We start from the raw sequence: 20,976 nt of genomic DNA, 5'->3' as shown, positions 1-20,976 counted from the left end.
ACCTGCCTTAAGGCTTTTTGTCCTCCCGGTGACACCCCGGTAGCACCCCGTGTCCAGAGTGTGACAGGCTCGCACACACGGTCGCCGTCACGTTACGGGGACCGCGCAACCGGTGTCGGACCTGTTGTTTCGGTACGTCGTACAATGAGCTCCTCGCCTCTGTGTATGTGTCTTCATCAGAGGCGACAGCTCCCCACAATGGAACAAAAGCACTGTCAATCACAATCAAATGGGTGAGGGAGGGGGGAGTAGGAGTAAGTTGGGGCGGGGGCGGTCTTGTTTGTCCCGAGTGTTCTGAGGATGCAAGTGTTGGGACGCTGGAGGCGAAGGGCAGGGATGGAGGGGAGGGGGGGTCGGATTTGGGAAAGTGGGAATTTGGTGTGCCTGAATGGAAGAGCTGTTTACTAATTGAATGAAGACAGGAGATGGAGAGAAGTCTCATTGAAGCGGCTCGCTCATCAAACCATTGTTTCACTATCAAGAGCCTAATTGCAACATAATGAGGGCAGCATGTCATGTTGAGGTCTCCTCCGTATTGTCGCCCTGTCACACGTACAGAAGCGCTAAACTCACAAGACTTGAATACCAACTTGTTTACCAGCGCCCACGCATAATAAAGAGCCGAGCCTCCATATTTATCTTTGGCATGCCGGCGGAATATTTAATGTGCACGCGATTGGCTCGCTCTCTTGTGTTACGGCTTAATCCACTTGCCAGCATCCTCATTGTCAGACTCGAGGCCCGGCTCACCTCTTTCGAGATTATGATGAGATGGACGGGACGGGCTCACAACAAAGACACGAGGTCAGGAAATTGTGAGAACTAGACTCGGATAACTCGGCAAAGAAAAGGCTCGCGAGGCTCGGGGACGGAGGCTTTAAAAGGAGCGCCTGTCTAGACGGAGTGCTCGAGCCTGATCCCGGGTCAGCTCGGCTCGGGAGCAGACTCGGCTTTTATCGCAAACCCTCCATCACTCCTTTAAGAGCCTTTTCCGTTTGTAGCAAAATCACGGGCTTCGAGGAGGCTGCGCTATGCATTGACCAAATATGGAGTATGAGGAGACCGCTATAAATCTTTCCCGCGTCAAAACAAGGAGAAGGCCAAGTTGTCCTGCGGCGTCCGTTAAAGCAACAGAGGCGACGGGGAGAAACAAACAGAGAACATCCATCTCGCCACTGTCTGTCTGCCCTCTCTGTCCATCTTTACCTCCGCTGTGCGATGACCTCTCACACACCCAACAACGACAAGTCGGGCGGGGGAGATTCTCTCCGGTTCTGAGTCCAGACGTTTTTTTTTTTTTTTGCAAAATCATTTGGGGGCATTTTTCAAAAGAGATGAGTCACGCGTATTGTTTGTCCGACAGAAATACTATTGTGGCGAGCGTGACGTGATTAGCTCGCTCCCCTTCTCTTCAGACCACAACACAAACAATCCAAGAGAGTCGGCTCTCAGATCCTGCGGCTGTGATTAGTGAGTGTGTGTGTGTTTTTGTGTGTGTGTACCAGCCTTGTCATTCCCCAACAAGAGAATTACGGGTAATTGTGCGAGGCTGGGAAACAATGTCATCTGATAGCGGGTAATGCGATGCTGCGCTTTTATTCTCTACAATGATGTAATATCGGTGTAATATTGCACCATGTTGGAAGATAAAAAGAAGGACAAAGAGGAAAACAACAAACACATGGTCAGTGCTGTGATTAAATGACACGTTAGCACACTTCCTAGCTTGACATTTTGCAAAACTGCCATTTTAAATTAGCACAAAATTATGAGCATATATTTTTTTAATTAAATGTAAATCATAGTATCTTACTTTATTTTAGTTTTTATTTTATTTTAGTGCTCAACTGAATTCAAACAATCCACTCGAAAACCACACCAGGCCTCTTGCATCAAAAGTCCCTGCAAGTCACATGTCCCCACAAGATTTTCATGACTGTCATCCAAGTTTACTATTTAGTCATGAATGGATTTTTTTTCTCTTTAGAATCAAAACAAGTCAAAAGTGGAGGTTCTGCTGTGACAGTACATTTCACCACCTCCAGGCTTTCAAACACCTGTTGCACCCTTTCCTCTGCATTTTTTTTTTGCCCCCTTAAATACCCTTCACACCTGTGCTGTCTGGGGGTCCCACCTCTCAAATACACATTCAAACTTTTTGTAGCATTTTCTTTCAACCCCCAGATTTTCCCGTGTTGTTTTCCCGCATGCGTCCGTACCCAGAAAAATCTCCCAATGTTTATTTGTGAAACTCGCACTTGAATCTGAAGAGCAATGAAAATGTTTGGAGTGCACGCTGTGCAGCCAGCGTGCGTATTTTGATCCGGGCCTGCACGGCGAGCGGGATGAAGGGGATCTTTGTGCGCCGTGTCCATTGATTTTTCGCCCCCTCCTCCTCCCTTACCCCGTCCCCTCATCAAAACAAAAGAATGCCTCCATCTATTGACCGTGAAAAGATGTTCGTCGATTTGTCCTCGGTGAAGAGACGTCTTTGTTGGTTATCTCCATTGGTGAGCCGCCTCCATTTGGCTGGGTCTAATCAGAACACAAACACTCCTCTGTCGTTTTGGCCACTCTCCCTCTCCCCCCCTCCCCCCCATGTCTGTCTTTAACAACAGCAAATTAGATTACATTCATTTTTACTTCTATTTTTCCGCCCTTCACATGCCAGAATGTAGCATGTTGGTTTCCGCTTTGATTTATTTATCTGTTGTCTCTTTCTCATCCGATCATTAAGCATGGTGTAAATGCCTTCCCCCCCTCGGCCACAAGCCGAATAAACTCCTCCTCAGAGGAAATGCCGCAACATAGGGAGGATATTTTACGCATCATCCTGAAGAAGCTCAGGATTGTTTGATAAAGAGAACACAAAAGTAGCATCGCCCACATATGTCGTAATCTCAAGGTAAAGGCGGATAAGAAGTATGATTACAATTAAGTACTATTAGAATCAGAAGCATTACCGCCCATCCGTCAAAAAGACAAACGCAGCAAAAGCTTTTCCCATGTACAGTTGAAATATTTCCCGTGGAATCAAAGCCAAGAGTTTGTATTCCATATTAATGGCAAGATCTTTTTCTCCCACAACTGGGCCCTCTTGCCTTTTCCCCTGACCTGCGCAGAATAGCCTAGCTGTGGCATGTGCCAGAGGTCAGCTGGGCGTCCAGGACCTCACTCACAATCACCCACTCCCCTGAACGTAAGCCAGAAGCGAGAACACAGCCATGTGTTTGCTCGACAGTGGGAAAAGCGTCCCCTGGAATGTGACTTTGAGACAACTTGTGTGGGTCCTTGCTTTTCCCGTCACAAGGCCTCTCCTCTTGTCACTGTGGGAAGGTCAGAGGGCGCCGGAGTGGAGTACCCACACTCGGCAGAACATAAAAACCTATGGCGGGAGCCCCGAAGGCAGCAGGGGAAACAACTGTCTACACATGCTCGCCACCTCCTCTGGTGCTCTGAAAACTTCATAAAGTGTCAGAGGGAGAGTTATGAGGAGCGCTTTGGGGATTTCGTACGCTGCTCGTGGTGCCGTACCTCAGCAGCTGTCTTCCCTGTTATGCACTACAAGGTGTTCAAGCACGAAGCCAAGAAAGTGATCGTTCGAAAGTTGGAAAGACTGTCAGAGAGCCTTGGATACAGACTTTGATACATTTTGAACTTTTTATTTTGTTACAGCTAGCACAGCATGCTAATTTGCAGGTGCTCACGAGGCTAAAACTTTTCAGTCCCCTTTAAGCTGTTTGGGAATCCGTTAGGACTGACAAAGAAATGGTGGAACTCATAAATATGCACATTTGGAAATTTTAATGTGTTATGTAGTCAACGCTGAGTTCGGTCGAACTACTTTTCTTATGTAAAATGGAAAGATGCGGTTTGCAAATAAGCTAACAAGTAGCCTAGCTTATTGTGTTTATTCTGTGACTGCACATCTCGAGTAAACACACTATAAGAGCAACATGGCTGTTTTTGCCCATAGTGTGGTCACTTAACATTTGAAAAAAAGTCATATAAGATGTTAGAAGTTAAAAGTCTCTAAGTGTATCCTTATCTTTACATGTAAAACATTAGCAAAAGTAAACCCCTCTAATGGTTTACATTGTAGCAACAGTCATGATAGATGTGGCCATTACTTCTAGAGGAAGTGAAACTAAAACAACAAAATAGAAGCATCCAGTCTAGTGGGAAGACATTTGTAGGCCGAATGAATCTCTGCCTTTATGGTGCACTGGGTGGAAGTTTTGCTGAATCAGCAAAGGGACCTTCCCCAAAAAGTGTTCCCACAAGTGCATGGCAGTCGTTCATGTGTAAAGTCTCGAAGCATTCCAGAATCCCGGGTGCTGTAAAATTGCTGATGTGATTGATTGATCTTCATTTTGAGATCCTTTGGGGCATAATCAGTTGACGGGCATACAGTGCAACACATGTTGCTCAGTTCCCATCTGACCCCGCGCATGGTTTCTTTCACAAATCTATCAAACATGGGAGACTATTCCCTCATTCTGACCTATTCCCCCGCTTCCTCGTAAAGGCACAAGCCCGCACAGGAAAATAATAAACAGATGAGTAGGATGGGAATGACTTGCAGCAGGAGCTGCCACGCTTTGAGGCAAGCCAGTCAGCCTTCAGTGGTTTTTGGTTCTCAAGGAGAAGAAATGAAGAAGGAGGAAAAAGAACGACAGGCCTCAACTTGACTTTTCTTGCGTCAGGAACTGAACCTGAAATACTCGACCGAAACCACCGTTAGCTGTCACTTCTCACGGGCGGCTACACGCTGTTCCGCGCAAGCCCGGACAATAAAAAAAAAAAAACAGAGAGTGAGAAAATATTTTGATTTTGAAATCTTGCGTTTGTTTCGGGGGCGTTGTTTAAATTTCGTGTGTTGGTGTGTAGGCAATAAACGTTACATTTCGTACTCCCTGACACACGCCCATGCATTGAAACATATAAACACTCGAGCCACTTTTTCCACACTCGGCGAGGTTTATGTTGCTGTCACATCCTGTAGAAAGCGTAAATTGCAGAAACACAACATGCAACCAGAGCACTAATAGTATGGGCCTCCATTTCTCTCTGTTGTTGCTTTCTTTCTGAGTTTTGGCAAGGCCTTTGCGCAAATTAAATCCAGAGTTCCCTCCCTTGGACGTTGGGCTGACAGCTCTAAGCGACGTGCCAACACTACTAAACGTCTGCAGATTAGAAGGTCGACCAACTCAGGATTACGGTCCTCTTGTGCCAACCAACTATTTCGCTTGGATCCCGCTCCAAAATGTTTTTTGTATCACTTGCACGGAAAACCTCAATGGCAGAGCAGCTGATTGTTTGTACCGGACATGAGAAAATAGAAATAAATAATTGTCAGTATGTAAAGAACTTTTTAACGGAGAATTATTAGATCTTGTTTGTTTTGTGTTTCTAGACAGGAAGAAGTACTGGACCAAGGTAGAGGAAGAAAGACACCAAAAGAAAGTGTCCATCAAAGCTTCGGAAACGACAGCAGCCAGATAAAAGTGACGAAAGCGAGAGTGTCTGGACTCAATCAGCGTCTGCTCGTGAGTCATTCTATTGTCTGTGAGATCTGTTGTGTGGGAGTTGCCAATCACCCACAGACGCTTTATTAGGTACACCTGCAAAATCCGGAGATTTGTGTTCCTAATGTTGTGTGCGGTGAATTGCGTTGAGTTGTTGTGTCAGGAAGTTGACGTCGAGTCCCCAGAACGAGTCCTTGTATGGTGAAAAAATGTAGACCGCCATTCCAGCGATCTTACGAAAAGACTATTTGGGGCATTTTGAACTCTCCCACGCAACAATTCAGGGGGTTACTTCATTTATTTATTTTTGATATTCTTTCCTCTCAGTCATTAATGCCCAAGAGAGGGACTTGTCCAGTTGTTTTTGGCCTTTGAGTCTGGTCCAGTTAGGGAGGGGTGTGACTGGAGCCTGTGCATTTATTAATATTGCTGCAATCTTTGAGTGTTATTGCGCAAGGTGTGTATGCGTCATCACACACACACACACTTTCAAACCTGGCTTTGGTTTGCAGGAAATGGCGGGCGGGGGCGTGGGAGAGACCCCAGGGTTAGAAACTTCGCTCTCACAACCAAGACTGATCTTATAATTTGTATTTTTTTTTAATCTACTCTGATTGTGGGCGTGACACCGAAACCTACATGCACAAACAAGTTGAGTAAATTTTACTCCAAGTTCGTTTGGTTTCATTCGAATGAATGACTCATCCGCCAAAATCAACAAGCGCTCAAGCGCAATGACCTCATTTTAGTTTTCTTTTTTCAAACCTAAATTATTAAGATGACTTCATTTTAAATACATTATGGAAACTTAACTTATGATCGGCCGCACTTCCCTGGTTGAATGAAGAGGCACGGCAAGCCCAAATGTCCATGGCGCACTTGAGGCAGATGTTTGAGCCGCATCAGCAAACCACATCTAAAATGTGGCCTAAGCTCATAATTAGACAAGCTCCTCCGAAAGCAGCAACATTTATCCAGCTGTATTCCCGCCTTGGCCCCGTTTTCTCCATCTAATCGGTCATGGTGACCCAAAGATGTCTTTTCGGTCCTGAGTCCCCTTTACGCATGACGGCACGCACGCACACGCGCTCCAACCCTCATGTGGGCCTTCCAGATAAGACGTGTGGATGTCGTGTCGTCTTTCTGATGGCAAGTTTATCGCCGAGGGCCCCCCCCCCCCCTTTGAATGGGCCGCCATACTTTTGCTGAAAGTGCAACAATAACACACTGGCGGGATGAGTGTGAAGAATAAACTGTCAGGCTATCTCACAGAGATCAAGTTCCATACTGCAACTTTAAAAAAAACTTTTAGTGAGATAAAACTTAGAGTGTAAATATAGGAACTGCTAAGTGTAATTCTTGGAGTCTCCATGATTAACAAAATTTAAAGTGACTCGACAAGCCAAAGTGTTCCCAGTGTATAAGACCCCGTTCTAATTGAAAGAGCGTGGGAGGGAAACTTCTGGTTGCAATTTGAAGATGCTTTTTTTAGTAACTCTCAAATGTGGGAAGTCAAAGTCGGTGAAGCTCGGGCGCCGTCGGGAAGGCGAGCATGAGATCTTGGGAGAGCGGGGGAAGTTTAAATCCACTGGAGGAATTCTCTCACTTTCAACTGCATGTGTTTGTTGAAGGTTACGCATGCTTATTTACATTAGATTGATTCGGCCTGTCACAGTAAAAAAAAACAAAAAAACGCCGCATTCAAAGTTAATCCGCAGGAAACGGAACACGCGGCCCTCGCCGCATGCTGCTCCCTCTTATGTGGGAATCCTGCTGCACCACATGGCACTGTAATTTTTGGGAAGAAGAAGGCCTGGAACCGAGCCGCTGATTATATTGACGATTTGGGGTGATCTGCTGTGCTTTTGTCTACTTGAAAGAAATGAAAAAGTGCAAGGGAGAGAGAGAGAAGCAAAGGAGGAGGAGGGAGGGCAGTCATGCATAGGCTTGTAATGGTCCAAAGTGCATCTTAGTTCTCCTTGCCGGTTCCCAGACTTGGAGCCAGCTGGATGGTAACTGTCGTCGCTACACAGCTGCCCTCCAAATGGATTTGGGAGAATTGATGGGCTGCATCACAAAGTATCATCTAAAGAAATAGTAGTATATTTTATATTTTCTGTTATTTTGATTCATGAATCAAATTAAATGGTACACACATAAAGTGTTGACCAGAGATTTTAAGACTACAAAGTCTGCAGTTGGTCACTGGCGGAGCTAAAGGGGGGGCCGTGGGGGCACTGAAAACAAAAATGACTTAAAAATTAATTGTTGGAAGCTTCTTTTGATCATTATTCTCACAATTTTGAGGTTGTAGGTTTGAATTCAGGCTCCATCCTTCCTGTGTGGGGTTTGTATGTTCTCCCCAGGCTTGCTCCTCAGTCTCTTGCCTGAAGTCAGCTGGGCCCACCCACGACTCAAACGAGGACAAGCTGTATAGAAAATGGATGTTTGAATAAATAGTTGAATTGACCTTAAGACATTGTTTGGAATTTAAGTAATCAGAACATCAACAGAGATGGTGTTGCATCCCTCTCAATTCGTTCTAAAGAACGAAAATCAGCTAATAACATCCAGACAGATGAAAATTCACAAAGAGAAAAAAATAAATGAATTAATTGCTTGTTAATGTTCCCTGTTTGTATTCAGGGAAATGCGACCATATTCTCGCCCTCATCCATCCAGAGGTTGTGAATGATTTCCATCTGGATTTGTAAACAGAGATCCTCCCTGTGAAATATGACGCAGGCTCTCTTTCGGGATCCTGCATTTTGCTCAAATCCAAGTTCAAAGTAAACCAGTTGATAGACGTGACCGACGGCCAGCGTCGCCACTGTAATGTATCCGGACGTGTGCGTGTCTGAAATGCGATACGCTTGTCCGTATGGGGGTCCTCGGCTTTGCTGCGGCAATCGCTGTTTTAATTCGTAGTCAATCCTCTCAAAGGACTCGCTTCCTTCCTGTCACTCACTTGCGTTTGTTCGTACCACTTCCATAGGGCCTTCAGATGAGGAATGACAACATGTGGCCGTTGAAGACCTCAAACCCCCCCAAAGTACCCTTTCAAAGTTTTTGATCTGGAAATGAAACTGTAAGCCAATGATAGCAGATGCTACATTTGTTAACTAGCGTCAGACTTCCCTTCCTTGTAGTTCATAATATGAATCAGAACATGGCTAACTTCTTTCTTGGAATTGAGTTAGTCAAGCAAACAACCAGTAAATGTGTCCAATAATAATGAAAAAAAAAATGCCACTATCAGCATGTGTGGCTAGCTTCAAGTTGGCTAATCAGATAGCGAACCGCTCAGCCTCTGTGCTAAATTTGCTAACTTTCGTCAAACTCAATTTTCTCTTGTAGTTTATAATATTAATCATAACATGGCTGACTTATTTCTAGGAGTTGAGTTGTTCAAACAACCAGTAAATGTGTCCAAGAATAAAAAAATGAGTGCATGCATGGCTAGCTTCAAGTTGGCTAATCAGATAGCGAGCCGCTCAGCCTGTATGCTAAATTTGCTAACTTTCGTCAATTTCCTCTATAATATTAATCATAACATGGCTGACTTCTTTGTTGAGTTGAGTTGTTTACGCAAACAACCAACACTCGTGTGCAGGTTTTATAAAGAATTAAAAACATGCCGCTATCAGCATGCGTGGCTAGCTTCAAGTTGGCTAATCAGATAGCGAGTCGCTCAGCCTGTGTTATCTGGCCACGGTCCACCAGTCCGCCCATTCTGTGTGTTGGTGCACTTTTCCATGCGGTCATAAAGGAGAAGTCGCGTTTGGCCTCCTGCAGCACTGTGGGAAAGTGCAACTCCTGCTTCCTCTGCTTATTTGGAGCCATCGGGTTATAAATGGACGTTTGCGAGGACTGCCCACAGGCCTCGAGTCACATCGCTTGAGCTATTCTCTCAAGGGTTCGGAGGGCGAGGTGCTGGGGGCTAGTTTCCATTTAAGAGAGGAAAATAAATATGAGTATATAATCGAGGAGAAGAAAAAAAAAAAAATCCTAAATGTAGACGGGCCCTTAACTTGCTGTTTTACATCGCTCAATTAAATTTAACAGAAAGGAGCCCTTTGGGTCATTGTTTTCTGAAGCCGCTCTGAAAGGAGGAAAAAACAACAATGGAGCTGAGTTACGGTTTGTTTGGATTCATTTATGACACGTCAAACTGCTACTCACTTATTTTCAAATCCAGCCGCATTCCTTGTGTTACGTTTCGCTGAGGTTGGAGCTCTTCCATTGTGAGCGATTCAAACAGAGCGTGATATGAGTCAAGACCGTCTTGGCCGAGCTTGAGATCGAAGGCACAGCTGCACAGACGAATCCAGAACCCGACAGGTGCCGCATTAAAACCTCTCGGAACCAACCCCCCACCCCCCTTTAGCTTAACGCTGATCCCCTCTTTCCAGACACTCCCGGAATGCTACTTTCATGACATGTTGTTCAGCTCAAAGCTGATCTGTGACCAAAGCATCAAATCTCTTCCTGGACACGGTAAAAAAAATATTTGGATCTGAAGATCATGCTGGAGACGAGAAACTTCACGTGTGTGTCGCTTCTGTTTTGTGTCATCTATATTGAAAGAACAAGAAGTAAAAAATAAGCACTCATCTTTTGGGGGAAATTGACACGCTCCCGGAATCGGCGAGTTGGACGCAGTAGCAGCAGCTGTCAATGTTCTTCTTAGCGGCTCGTCGCACAATAGATACACTTGTAATGAGTGATTAGTGTCAGATATCGAAATCTGGCTGCTCGCTATGCAGTCCCAATTGTGGGAAATAACCGCATGGTTGCACCCGATCCGAGGGTTTAGAGTTTCCTCCAAAGCAAAGTGGAACACTTCCGGCTTCAAGACTTTTGGAAGATGCAGTCAAACAATTCCTCTTTAATTCTCTACTGCTTTTTTGCAACTGCCAGTTCCTGCGGTTGACGAGTTGAGTCATGTGGTGCAGTCGACGGCCAATCAGCTGCATATTGCCCGAGCGCCTCTTGCAGCTGTTTGACTGATGGAAATGACGTTAGCATTTGCCACGGTTGAGACGATGTTCTTCTCGCTTTGCCAATTTGTTCCGCTCTTTTACGCCCTTGGCCGCTTAGCCGCCAACTAAGACGGGCCCGTCTGTGTGAAGGCGGCGACGTCGGCGACGTCCTTCTTATTTAGACAAAAGCAAGCTTGCCGGGCTTGCCGGGCCGCAGTTTATTGGACCGCTGTGTCTTTTGCTCTCGTTTGAGAGTGTGTGTGTGGTTGTGTGTGTGGAAGAGAGTCCAAATCTGCTCTCTCTTTCCTCCAGCAAGCGGACCACACACAGTCGCCCACTTCAACCACCACAAAGGCCAGCGAGAGCAGTTGCAGAAGCTGATGACTTGACTGTGCACACGGCGCTGACTTTTCTTATCCTGCCGCGTTTGCGATCCATGTTGATTCGAAACAGACTCTAGCATTCGCTCCTCAATAGAACAATATCACTCTGCTTTCCCATAGTGCCACCTCTGGAATGTGTGCTGTAGATATTTGCAAACACAACGGCACGCCGAGGACTTGGTGGCTGCTTGATAACGATGCCAAGGTTGAAGAGCAGCGTTCCAGTTATTGACTAGCCGTTATATCATAAAAACAAATCTACCTGTAATGACAGAAATGATGAGGGAGGAGGCACGGTATCATTTTTCATTTTCACTTCCTGGTCCTCTTCGGCTCCGTACAGTTAAATCTTAACATAACATGACAGGAGGATCGTCCTGACAGAAGTTTATTGCCACTCCAGGGAGAGATAGTCATCATGTTGACATGGCTGAGTGGAGAATTACGTAGGTGGGAGATCATCTTATCCTTCCATCTTATGATTCCTCAAACACACTTTGGAACCCACGCACATGTACAGTCAAGACAAGCGGTCGAGTCATGTGCTAATACTCCCCCCCTCCCCTCCCTGAGTTACCCCCGTTATGTGTTTAACCCACCGGGCTCCCACATCCTGCTCGTATCTGTGCCCTTGGTTCCCACAGCGAACACGGATGGGAAGGTTGCAAAAACGACTGGGACGGGATAAAAATTCACCATTTGTGAGGTTTGTTGAGAATTTTCTCAGAGGAAAAAATGGACAGAAAGCGAAAGAGTCTCTCTTTACAGGAAAATGGTCGACAAATAAACATGAACTGAGATTTCAGGTCTCATTGGGTTGGAAGCAAACCACAAGTTTAATTATATTATCATTAATCTGTCTGAATTCAACATACTTTTCCACTCTTTTTTTTCCTCATAGTAAAAATAATAAATCTTTCTTGGTAGAAGGTTTTTGTGAGCATGCTAACAAATGCTAATTACTTTAATCATGGGAAGATGCAAATGATCAATATCAGGCTCACTAACATTTGCAGCCAATTTGCACTGTTTGTTTGCTTCTCTTCCCAGGTCACATGTTGTTAAATCCAAAGCGGCAGCAGGTAAATAAAAACGTCCTTCAACTGCCAAAGGCGCCACATTAGTGCAAAGCGCTCGCTTTAATTGTTCCGCACCTTTGACCCTCACTCAGTTTTTTTTTTTTTTTCCACAGGGGCTCGTTCCAGCGGTGACCTCGCCGCTGCTCATTTTGATGGAGAAAACCAGGAAGTTCTCACACACAAATAAAGGATTTCCACGCATGTCAACCAAGGTCAGTGGACACTGTTATCTGTCCTACATCGATCCGGCTCGGAGGGAGCCGTTTTTCCCACATGGTGTCCCCTCGCTCGGGGATAGATGAAGCAGGATTTGGTATGTAGTAACATGGACAAATGTATTGAGACAAGTTGGCCATTAGATATGCAGGAAGTGAAAAATGGAACCCACCACTCTAAATTCCATTAAAAGTTGTTTGCGCTTGCATTGCTTTGCGGGCCTTGATTTGTGCACTCGGAACGGAAAAAAAAGTGGCTTTGGATAAACTGTTTACGCAAAGCTGGAGGCATACATACACAATGTATGACATCATACATACTACAATTCCAGGACTGAACTATAGGAGGCAGCGTGGTGTCCAAAAGAACTTCCAGAAGAAAAGAAGAAGCTAAGCTAACTGTTCGCTAGGCTACAACCAGATAACTTTTGTTCTCTTTCACGTTACAGTGACATTTTAGTTCACTTAACAAATTCTCCCCTGCTGCTTTAAATATGTGAGCAAGAACAAGTTATGATTGCTGGAGAAATAGCACATATGGAAATATTAATACTGGAGGTCAAACTGGCAGAATCCTGGAGAACTTCACATGAGAGAGACTGAAAGCTAATTTGCGTAAAAACCGCAAAGAGTTTGGATTCGATCCGAGGGAGAAGAATTCCCCAGTTAATGAAAGGGTGTGGGTCTGATTTGTGACCCCCTTCACTCCCGTGCCTCCAGCCCGCCTGTGATTGCGTTGACCCTCTTCCTCCTTGCTCCCCTCGGGCTGCTCTTTTTCGAAGTAATATGGGAGCGAGGTGCTTCCGCTTCCCTGTTTGTCCTCCGGGTGGTTCGGCGAACGAGGCGGAATTAGAACAAGCTGTCGAAACAGCGCGTCCATGGGAGTGCGGGTTGGAGACCCCCAAGATGGCTTTTAGAAATCCACCATCCAGTGTCTTAAGATTCACACGTACTGGTGTGCTGACGGCAGCAAAACAAAAAAAACGGGAACTCGCTAATGTGAATAAATTCTTGTATGTGTCAGACAAAACATTTCACAATGTTATTGTGTTATTGCAGTAGCATCTGCCTGCGATGTGTGTGTGGGTGGTGGTGTGTGTGTGTCGGGGGGTGCACGCATGCGCAACACAGACATCCGAGGCCGAATAAATCAAATGGCATCCATGGTTTGCGTTAGCTAGCCGTTCCTAGTAATTAGCTCCCACAACAGAGTCCACGGTGTAATTATGGAGCAGAGTGTGGACCACATCTGGGATCCAGCAGGGTCCTCTTGTCTTAACACGTCCTCCACCAACACCAGTGTGAGAACCTCAAGCCGTAAAAAAAAAAATCCACACACAGCAGCAGCTAATGATATTTTTGTGTCTCCTCTGTTGTGAGAAAGCTGCCTGTCATGAGCTCTCATGACACACGCCGCAATCATCAGTCACGAAACAAAAATAAGCAACAGGTGACTATGAGCCTGGGTTCCTCCTCAGAGGAACAGGTGCTAGCGGGGAAGCTTCACTTTATAAGCTTCAGGCTAGACATACACAGGAGTTGTTCTGACCATTATCGTTCATCGTGGTCCAATTAGACATATTTGTAGCTTGTTGGAGTAAATGCTCCCGTAGATTGCAGTCTTCATGATTTGAAGTGAGTGCTTTGTAATTTTGCCTCCATTTTTACCTGTCACAGGTGTTAAAAGTCACGATGTCAAGTTAAGAAAGTGGCTTAAAAGGGGGGGCTTCTTGCTCCTCCTCTTCCTCATCTTCTTCCTCAGCCAGCTTTGATGCTTGAGGGTTTGCAGGACCCGACAGCTGCTCTTAAATTAGAGACTATGAGAAGACACAATGGCATGCAGGAATGTCTGGATTGTCTCCGTTGGCTTTCTCTTCCAGGGGGGGCATTTGAGGAAGACATGTAAATTTGTTTAGGAAGGTGCAGAAATGAAGAAAATGAAAAAAAATATATTTTTACATGGAGATTTGGAGATTTATTTTGGGGAGGCCTCAGCCTCTTTGCTGCATGATCCCACTTTCCTGCATTAGTTGCCATGGAGACAGTGACCAGGTCACCGGGAGGGGTCGGAACGGCCAGAGGGCCTGGTTGTAAAGTTGCTCCGACAATAAAGTCATCCATTCAGGAGAGATTAGTACTGGCGAGCCTTTGAGGATCCACCCGGGGACAGATAAGACAACCTGAAGCTGCAGGACGCCGCACTAAACACGCACAAACGGGAGGAGGAGCGCTACAGAAATCTCCGTGGTGAAACATCTGTGGGGCGTTTTTAGAACACCGGGAGGGGGAAGAAACAAAGAGGAAATGGAGAAGCTAGATGCTTTGGGATTCACTCAAAAAGATTAACCAGGTCCAAAGACAATGATGTGATTTATTTTTTTATTATTATGAATGCGAGTATGGATGTAGCCCGCCGTCACGCCGATTTCCACTTCCTGCCGTCATAGACTGGCTGGTTATTTTCCTCTTTGTGTTTTAATAAAAGTGGAATTACCACCCCCCCTCCCCCCAGGGTGGAATGTCTGCCACTATCAGTCCACCCCCATGCCCCCGCACCTCTCCATTTTTTTTTTTTTTCCTCCTCATCGCCACCGAGTCTTTCTTGAGAGCACTGCTACCTGCTCCAAACATGCACTTGACCTTTGTGACCCACTTCTGAGAAGCGAGATATTAATAGCAGCACGGACTTCACTTAGTTGACATTTCAAGTAAAACAAAAAAACTGAAGCGTATTATCTTTGCAATGAAGTTGTCACATGCAGATGATCAATTCCGTGGCTGAATTCAAATCATCTACAAAGTAAGCGGTCAGCAATCCTTGAAGATATTTCCTTTTTTGCCCTCAGGCGCACAGCACTTAAACCTTGTCAACCACCAACACTTCCCTCTTGTCCCACCCCGTCTTATTCCATTACGGCTTCCCTTATCACTCAAGTGGGCTTCTGGGCAACAGACTGGAATGCAGCACACTCATTAAAACCCAGAAGAACATTTTTTGGGGCCTGATCTTTGTTTTTCTGATCCATGATGATCCATCTTTTTTTTACACAGCTGCCGTGACATGTTAACTCCTGATAAGATGTGTTTGGCTCTCCTCGGCACATCCACTGTAATGAAGTAGGGATTAGAATCACACATGTAATCTCACACCATCTTCAATGGGCTCGGATAAAGACAGCGGACAGTTGTCATGATGCGTCCTTTGAATCGGACTGCAGAAACAAAAGAGTCATTTCATTGCTCTTCAAAAATGTGTGAGAACATTTGTGCTCCGTACAAGAGACTCATTAACTGGAAATAAGCTTAAGCCAAAACTCATGGAAAAAGATTTATCATTGTCTAAAAAAAAAAAAAAAAAACTTCCAGAATTAGAGCTACTGTCATGCTTGACAAAATTATGATCTAAAAGAAAAATAGAAAATACAATGGAAAATAAGCTTGCTATGGTTCCACTGTGTCTGCATGACAACCAGTTTTACTCCCTACTTTCTCGGAAGACTGAAATAATTGCGTTACGCAATGAGAGAAGTCACTGAGATTGTGACGGACATCTCTTGGTTGAACTCTGTGCATGCAGGGTGAGATCGAGATTTGCTGTGGAGGAAGGGGGGGGGGGGGGGGGGAGGAGGAGTCCCTCATGAGATGCTTCAGTAATAATTATACCTTAGTGGTGCACTTGCATTGTGACTCGCTGGCTGTTGTTTGGATTGCGTACAAGCCAGCTTGAGTGTTTTTTTTTTCTCTCTTCCCCTTTTTTAAGGACGGATGATCCTGGCTTAAATGGGCCTTGCTGGGACACGTAAAAGGTGCAGGTGGGGGCGGTGTGGGTGCCGCCTTTCTCACCTCGACGGTCGAAGTGTGGGAACCACACCGCTGCCAGCAGCGCATGAGTAACAAGTACCCCGAGGGACTGTGTTGTAATCTCTTCTAACGCCTCTCCCGCTCTTCTTGGAACACACACACCGCACATTCATGCGTTTATGTCAGTCAGCGTGCATTTGCGAGCCACAAGTTACACAGAAATGGCATGGTTGCATATTTGTAGGATAAACGCAATCACAGTCAAGGAAAAATGAGCTCGGAGGGGGCTGTTTGTGGTTAACGTGCAGTTTTGAAAGGTAGCGCTTATAGATGTCGACATTGTTAAAGCCAAGGTAACATTTATATAGCAAACAAAAGCAACTCAATATGCTTCACTCAACCAAAATCACAACATCGAAAAGCATTTGCAAAACAAAAAAGAACAAAAAAGAATGTACTCCACAACAAAAGGGGTCCTAAGATTGACCCTTGAGGGACTCCACCTGTCATGGCCATTCGGTTAGATTAAAAATGTACAATTTAAATCGCAACTGGTACTACAACATTTCTAATATAAAATAGCATTCAGTTGGACATTTTGCATTTTTTTTTATTTTTTAATTGAGAAAAATAATCACAAAATGGACAGTCTGGTGCTCTGGCAAGCTGGATGTTTTGCAAACCGCTTGCAGCACACACACAAGAATGAAACAGCAGCAACAATTTCACAGTAAACTGAGCCCAAGAAGTGCAAATAATCGAGGATGATGCCTGCTGCCGCCATCTTTGTGAGGCGATGCAAAGGAATGTTCTAATACGGGTTTCATAGAGTAGTGCGAGTGGAAGGGGGGGGGGAGGTTTGGAGCCAGTGGGCTGGCAGCTGTTGCTGCTGTGCAGGGGCCCTCAGGTCCCGGGCCGACCCTAATGGCCGGACCAGCTGTCCGAGTCCAGTCTGTAGGGGCGTGGGGCTTCGGGAGGCGGGGAGGGCATGAGAACTTCCACCCCCCTGTCCTGCGGGGCGGGTCCCTGCCTTGTCTGCCCTCCTCTGAAACGGGGTGATTGATGGCGCGGGGTTGACACCGCGCTTCCCCAACAATTGACTCAAGAGGGACGGGATGAAGGGGGCGCTCGGGACCCCTCCGCGTCTTTCTCTTGCCGTTTTCACAGGCAAATGTGGGATCAGTCGCAGTTGTAATTCAGTCATTTTTCTCAATATGTCTTTTATTTGACATCTTGACTGGAGCATATGCCGCTTCAAGCACCTTTCAAGGCTGTCAGTGCAATCACGTCGCAACTTAACTCGGGTGTTCTGCTGCTTTATTTGTCACATTACATGCTTTGAGATCCTTTTTTTTTTTTTTTGGTCTAATATTCTTAATGAGCGCAATTGGCTTTTGTCAGTAGAAGCCCTCTGGCCGCAGCCCCCATACAGCTACCGTCTTCCCGGAAGCTCATGGTCCGTCATGGGTGTCCAGCGGCTGATCCTCGAACGTGTGTTGGGTCATCAGCATCAGGGCCTTACTTACACACAAGTGACCTTTCGCACTAAACCCCAGGATCCTCCCTGGTTCCCTTTCAGCACGTCGCTGGCACCTCAGTTCTCCCTTAAGATTTACAGGCCTTCCGAGGGGCAAGGGGGAGGGAGGGAGGCGGGGGGGCAAACAGGGCACTGTCCGGCAGCTGTTCACGGTGGCCTTAAGTTGCTATTTCACACGGAAGCACAGTCGTGGCCGCTCTCCAACTCTGTTCGTGATACATTCCTATGCGAGGATGGCTAATCTGTGCCCTCACTGACCCCCTATTTTCACTATACATTGGTAAACCAAAATGCCTTAGTGAATCTCAGTCCATGTCAATCCACTGACACCATCCTCTGTTTTTTCTCCATACAAAGAGAAACAAATTATTTCCCCATTTGGATTTTCAAACATGTCCCGCTGATGGCTCCCATCCCAAACTTCTGTATAATGACGAACAAGCCCAGAAAAGATTCCACATAGGTAAAACATTCTTTTTTTTTCTCCCCCACTCGCTTCAAGCTCGTCCCTGGACGTGTGTACACATTGAGGATTTAATAGTCGTTTAGAGAGCTTGTGAGAAAGTCAAACACTTTTTCCCACAATCTGAGAGAAGATTCATCATTCGCACGTGTTTACTTTAGTCAAAAAAGCCCCAGACGCGCTGACCGTGTGTGTGTGCGTGTGTGTCTGTGTGTGTGTGTGTGAGTGGGTGGGCAGGAAAAAAAAGAATACAAAAGTTTAACCATTTTGTCTGTTGTCTCACCGTGCAAGATGACACATTTATTGTTGCAGGAAGTTAAAAACAAAATGAGTTAACTTGTTGTATTGCATATATACAGGGTGTGCACACTTATTCAACTTCATGACCTCACTTATTTTGACTTCCCTAGTTGGAAAAAAAACATTTTAGCATTTAATGGCGCAAGTAAGTCGCAATTATGGAGAAAAAAAGATTTTGTAGTGATTTATCTTGGTTTCATTATTTTATATTTGAACAAGGAAGGGTGTACAGACTTTTTATAAGCACTGTTTTAATGTTATAGGAATTCTTATTTTTATGAATGTGATGTTTATGAAAGAGAGCCTGTTAATAGTGCTTAGGAAAAGGAGGAGTTTTTTTCCCAAATAGATGATGTCACTTTTCCAGCATCAACAAACTATTATCTTATCTATACTTGTGTGTGTGTGTGTTACTTTTCAACCACGACCTCATCAGGCCTTTACTTTTGACTTTACATCCCATAATTTCACAGCACTTCACGCTGACCACTACTGTGCACACAAAGCGATGACCAAATTATGAAAGCTCATCAATCCGGCCGCTGCGCTCTGATGGGTCGCGACATGCGTCCCGGTGCCCCCCATTGGCCGTGAGCACTTTTTATTAGGCGGTGGGCTTTTAATCCTCTCCACGCTCTTCGTGGGTGCTCTCATGGTTTTTGCCCATAAATCAGTCTGCCTTGGGTGGTAGAGTCATCACGTCTACTTTGTGTCCATACGCACACACTGCCGAGTGATGCTCTGAAAGGTCACCTAGCGGTTGCTAACAATCAATAGCTTCTGACCTTATCGGTTTTGATTTTAATTTAAGATTATGCAACCTATAACCAGATATGTAGCTCATATCGGCTAAAAAAAAAAATCTTGCTAAAAATTTGCACCAAAATTTAGCTATGTAGAAGATTGAGCTAACTTTCTTTTGCAAACCAATTCAGGAAGAGCTGAGGGAAGAAGCGAGTGGTGTCAAGATGTTGCGTCCCAGTCACACGTAAGGTAAGCGGCTGTGCCAAGTGCGTTGCGTTGTCTCTCCAGCAGAGAACAGAGTTATAAATCGCCAAGCCGACGACAAGCTTGTTTGTGTGACGGGAGAATTCCCCCGGAGCCGTGCGCGAGAACTTTGCCACCAAAGCTTCCACTCTCACACCCCGGCTGCAGTCCAAACACAACACCCAATTCTTGATATTTGTTTGTGTGCGTGAGAAAGGAGGGAACGCAAATGAGTAAACCGGCGAGATGTCGGTGGATTTCTTTTGAAATGACTTGAAGAAAAAGAATGGAGGCCGCCCCGCTGCTGTTCACACGTGATTTAGTTCTGTGTTTTCAGTTCCAGAACAATACAACAATGCAGGCCAGGTCACATTTCCACAGGGAAGACTCGGCTCCGTTTCTTCTGATGACATCAGAGGAGGAAGTGAAATGTTCTGAAACATAACTTGACCGCAACTGGCAACAAATCAAACCTAGAATCTGATTGGATGAAAAAAGTGTTAACAATAGCAGAGTTATATATCTTGTGTTCTAAGAATCTCAATTCTACGATTCCGACCCAGCTTTGATCGGATGCCGTGTTCCAAAGGAAGCAGGTGTTTCCAAAAGCAGTTCTTTTCACGGATCCCATGACATTAGCGCACTTAACGAACTTCACTCCCAGCCGTCCGTCTGCATTCACGGCCTTACCCATGCTTGTAATTTATTCAAGGCGAGTTCTGATGGCGAGGTGGCGGTGGGACGGTGGCATCGGGGCAGTGAGCTTGAATATTAGTGTGCCGCCCTCCCCTGCGGGGAGAAACTGTGTCATAATGCCGGACTCCTTTTATGATTCAAATCAAGGCTATTGTCTCTAAAAGAGAGCGGCTCCTTGCTGGCCGCGGAACAACCGAGGCTCTATATACAAGGTGCAAGTTGATGTGAGTTGCATGCTGGGAGTGCGGTGTGCGGAGGGGGTGTTCAGAACAACGAGGCTTGGCTTCTTCTTTTTTTTTTTCAAGCCAACTATATAAACATAGTTAACAATCTTATCTGTCATGCGCAAACTGTAAACACAAACAAACAAGGGCATTCATGCACAGGACTGGACGTGTTCTAGTATATATGGATGCTGTGTAGCATTTTTGGCTAATGTTAGCATTGAGGGAGGCCATGGTGGATCTTCACTTAATTGACATGGTTCAGTTGGCAAACTGACTTTATACAGCAGAACAAATACATTTAGAATTTCTGCAAGTTTTTTTAATGAATTCTACACAAAATATTTCATAATAACAAAGTGGACATGTTAAGTTAACATTCACATTGACACACATACAGCAAGCTAGCAAGATGGATAATATTAGATAGCTATTAGGTAGATATTAAATAATAGTATAATAATAATATTAATAAAATATAAAATCTATAATATATTTATTATAAAATATGTATAATATTTAATATAATATATATATAAAGATATATATAATCTAATACAATAAAAATATAATATTTAATATTTATAATATAATAATATAATAAAAATAATATTGAATAAGATAGATAGATAGATAGATAGATAGATAGATAGATAGATAGATAGATAGATAGATAGATAGATAGATAGATAGATAGATAGATAGATAGATAGATAGATAGATAGATAGATAGATAGATAGATATGCACATTGATATGTCATTTTAATTAGCTCTTTTAAA

The 20,976-nt window shown here is 44.8% G+C and overlaps 2 long non-coding RNA genes across 3 annotated transcripts; one reads left to right on the top strand and one right to left on the bottom strand.

Annotated features, from left to right (window-relative positions):
* Positions 1–4,482: 4,482 nt before the first annotated feature.
* Positions 4,483–20,605, top strand: LOC125983948 (uncharacterized). Of its 2 annotated transcripts, XR_011088374.1 has the most exons (4): positions 4,483–5,549; positions 11,944–11,975; positions 12,086–12,184; positions 17,883–20,605. It is a non-coding gene; the product is annotated as an uncharacterized lncRNA (long non-coding RNA). The 2 variants fall into 2 exon arrangements; XR_007486821.2 differs by lacking the exon at positions 17,883–20,605 and having other exon boundaries at positions 4,490–5,549; positions 12,086–15,794.
* Positions 7,616–11,363, bottom strand: LOC137841044 (uncharacterized). Its single transcript, XR_011088375.1, has 2 exons — positions 9,711–11,363; positions 7,616–7,957 (listed from the first exon to the last, which is right to left on the bottom strand). It is a non-coding gene; the product is annotated as an uncharacterized lncRNA (long non-coding RNA).
* Positions 20,606–20,976: the final 371 nt, after the last annotated feature.

This window comes from Syngnathus scovelli, chromosome 16, assembly GCF_024217435.2.
Source record: "Syngnathus scovelli strain Florida chromosome 16, RoL_Ssco_1.2, whole genome shotgun sequence".
NCBI classification, from domain to species: Eukaryota; Metazoa; Chordata; class Actinopteri; order Syngnathiformes; family Syngnathidae; genus Syngnathus; species Syngnathus scovelli.
The sequence above is the reverse complement of the archived record's forward strand: the minus strand, read 5'-3'. Positions and strand labels throughout refer to the sequence as shown.